Source organism: Octopus bimaculoides, chromosome 29 (genome assembly GCF_001194135.2).
Source record: "Octopus bimaculoides isolate UCB-OBI-ISO-001 chromosome 29, ASM119413v2, whole genome shotgun sequence".
Lineage (NCBI taxonomy): Eukaryota > Metazoa > Mollusca > Cephalopoda > Octopoda > Octopodidae > Octopus > Octopus bimaculoides.
Genome location: NC_069009.1, coordinates 5745761 through 5749813, shown reverse-complemented (window position 1 = coordinate 5749813; position 4053 = coordinate 5745761). Strand labels below are relative to the sequence as shown.

General features: G+C 39.9%; 1 protein-coding gene across 1 annotated transcript in view; it reads right to left on the bottom strand.

Moving 5' to 3' along the window:
- Positions 1–4053, bottom strand: part of LOC106875495 (sperm-tail PG-rich repeat-containing protein 2-like) — a 528252-nt gene that overhangs the window by 342564 nt on the left and 181635 nt on the right. The window lies entirely within an intron of this gene.

Sequence of the window (4053 nt, the reverse complement as noted above, 5' to 3'; positions counted from 1 at the left end):
ACCACCACTCCCACTACCAAAACCATCATCACCAACATCATCAACAACACAGCCTCTGTCACCTGCACCGTCTTCTATTTCCCCTTTTCCACCTCCCTGCCTCCGCCCTCCCTCTTTCCCTCCCTTCTCCCGCCCATCTTTTGGAAGATTCTTAGAGGTTGCGATCCTTGGGAAGATAGCCAAAAATCTACACGTGTTGACACTGGAGCAACAAGCTATGCGAAATAAATTCTACGGCAAGAATTTGGAATCTAAGAATTTAACTCTCTTTGATCTGGAAAGGAAAACTGCCTTGTTGATCCGACAGAATTCTCTGCCTTTGATGTGTGACCCCTTGTAATTATATTGTTTGGGTATTGATTTCTCAAGGGTTTTGCTCCGGTGCCTGCCTTCTTGAAGAATTTTTACCCCTTTAAGAAACAGCAAAATTTGATTCAAGTCAATTGTCTTGAAGGATTAAGAATTTCTCTTCGTGATAACATGGTTCCGATCTCCACAGCTCTGTGACGTCACAGACGCTTCAGGATAAGAACAACAGGCTGTGTTTTTGTTTTAAAAAAAAACAAACAAAACAAATTAACTTTGAAATTACTCAGTCCACCTAGGTGTAGAACAGGTGCCACTAGGCAAAAAAAATAAACCCAAAAACACACTTCTTGGAGCCTGGATAATTCATTTCTAAATCACTCAGTCCACTTACCTGTAACACAGGCTCCACTATGTAAAATAAACCCACTTGTGTTTGAAACCTGACCACAAAATTTTAAAATTATGCGGCCCCTAGCTATAAACAGGTGCCACTTGTATTTGAAACCTGAACATTTAACTTCTAAATTGCCCTGCCCTGAGCTGTGAAAAGGTGCCATAATGTAAAAAAAAAAAAAACACTTCTGTTTGAAACCTGGATAATTAAATTTCATAGGAGCAGGTGTGGCTGTGTGGTAAGTAGCTTGCTTACCAACCAAATGGTTCCGGGTTCATTCCCACTGCGTGGCACCTTGGGCAAGTGTCTTCTACTATAGCCTCGGGCCAAACAAAGCCTTGTGAGTGGATTTGGTAGACGGAAACTGAAAGAAGCCTGTCGTATATATGTGTGTATATATATATATATATATATATATATGTATGTATGTATATATGTATGTGTGTGTATATGTCTGTGTGTCTGTGTCCCCCCCCACCACCAACATCGCTTGACAACCGATGGTGGTGTGTTTAGGTCCCTGTAACTTAGCGGTTCGGCAAAAACGACTGATAGAATAAGTACTAGGCATCCAAAGAATAAGTCCTGGGGTCGATTTGCTCAACTACGTATATATGTGTGTATATGTGAATATATACAACAGGCTTCTTTCAGTTTCCATCTACCAAACCAACTCACAAGGCTTTGCTTAGCCAAAGAATATAGGAGAAAACACTTGCCCAAAGTGTCATGCAGTGAAACTGAGCCCAGAACCATGTAGTTGGGAAGCAAGCTTCTTACCACACATACCTATCTATCTATCTCTATATATACATATATACACACATATATATATGCATACGTGTGTGTTTTTATATATATATATGTATGCATATATGTGTGTTTGTGTATATATAAATACATATATTTATATATATATATATATATATATATATATATACACCAGGCCTCTTTCAGTTTCCTTCTACCAAACCCACTCACAAGGCTATAGTAGAAGGTACTTGCCTAAGGTGTCACACAGTGGGACTGAACTCAGAACCATTCGGCTGGGAAGCAAGATTCTTACCACACAGCCACACACGCAACCTCCATCTATTTCCTTTGTAATTTTTCGTTTCTTACAGATCGTCATGCGATACTTTATCTCTTCAATTTTTCCCATTTCAATGACATGGAGCTGGGATAAATTCCTTTGCAATACAAAGCTGGTTGCGTGGGGAGGGGCATGTGAGGAAAGGGGTGAGTAGCTGGACCAGTGGTGACGGCGGTGGTCATCATTGTTGGCAGGGTTAGTTAACCTATTTGTGCAATTAAACACAGGTGTAATTAGTTAAATGTAGTTGACTTTAGAAAGATAATGCCACCTAATTAAAACTTTGCACAAACATTAAACCATCCAATTAAGAAATCCTGCAATTTACGAGGGGCTACCTTATTGTTTAATTAACTTTAACGAACAAAACCCCCAATGCATGTTTGAGAAACCCCCACACACACAGACACACCTCCATCATCATCATCATGGTTTAACATTCACTTTTCCATGCTTGCATGGGTCAGGAGATTATCTGAAACAAGTTAACTACAGCCAGAAGTCCTTCCTCTCACTAATATTCACTTGTGTAATGCTTTTGCATGCTTCAGTCGCTAGGCTGTGGCCATGCTAGAGCACAGCCTCGAAGGGTCTACTAGGACAGTTTCACCCCAGTGATTGTATTACATTTGGAATTTTTTTCGTTTTTCTTTTATTTGTCAGTCATTTGATTGCGGCCATGCAGGAGCACGACATTGAAGAGTCTTTTAGTTCAGAAATCGACCCTCATTTTTATTCTTTGTATCGGGCTCTTTTGCCGAACCGCTAAGTTACGGGGACATAAATACACCAACATCAGTTGTCAAGTGATGGTGACAAGACAAACACAGACACAAAGACACACACACATAAATATACATGTGTGTGTGTATGTGTGTGTGTGTATATATATATATATATATATATATATATATATATATATACAAACACGAATGGCTTCTTTCAGTTTCCATCTATCAAATCCACTAACAAGGCTTTCGTCGGCCTGAGGCTACAGGAGAGCACTTGTTTTTTGGTGCCATGCAGTGGGACTGAAAAGGGAACCATGTAGCTGGGAAGTAAGGTTCTTACCACACAGCCATGCCTGCATCTATTTATCATCCTCATCCTTTTACATCTGTTTTCCATGCTGACATGGGTTGGATGGTTTGACAAGAGCTGGCAAGCCAGAGAAATATGCTAAGCTCTATTTTCAGCTTTCTATAGCTGGATGGTCTTCCTAACACTAACCATGTTATAGATTGTAAATGTACAGGGTACCTTTATTGTGGCACCAGCATCAGTAACATTTCCCAAATAGCTTCCAAGGCAAAAACCCCTCAACTAGGAATGTAGTAATATTGGGGGAAGTGATTTGTACCAGGTGATGAGGGGGTTAGAAAGAAAAAATAGAGGGACAGAAACTGGTGCCTGACTGTAGAAGAGTAACAAGGGTACCACAGGTGGAAAAGGAGGGAGACAAGGAGAGAATTAGTGAGAAAGACAGAATGGACCAGAGAGAGAAAGAAAATGAGAGAATTTGATGGAGATGCACTCTCAAGGTACAGCGGAGCAGGGGTGAATAATGATACAGATAATTAGACTGGAGGAGAGGTGGTAGAGATGGGAGAGAGGACTGATACTTACAGGATATACATTACATAACCAAAACATACTGTCAAATCATCAGAGATGTGTAACATTTATATGTAGTTTTACCGGATTATTGAATTGTTGGAAGATATAACCATTGTTGAGATGGTGTTCAACAGCTGGTAGCTCCCTCTGTGTTTTATTTTGTTTTGTTCTCTACATGTACTCTTGTATTCTGTGACATACTCAAACACCAGATTCACAACATGAATACAATAATATTACTGGGAATGCATAGATTTCTAAATACTGGTTATTTATCATGCGATTTGAATGGTATGCGAGGATATAACTGTATGAATACATTCGTACATACTCACACAAACACACACACATATGTAAAGATGGAAGAAGAAGAAGAAGAAGGAGTAGAAGAAGAAGAATTGGAAGAAGAAGAAGAAGAAGAAGAAGAAAAGGGTGGTATTTTTGCTTGCACTGGTGGCAATCACAAACAATGCTGTGAAGCAGCGAATGTTTGTGAAGTTGGTAGGACATCAAAAGACATTGTCACCATGTGTCTGCTTCATTCCTCAACAGAACTGGTCACAGTCTGTACACACACACACAATCTTTCTCTCTCTCTCTCTCTCTCTCTCTCTCTCTCTCTCTCTCTCTCTCTCTCTCT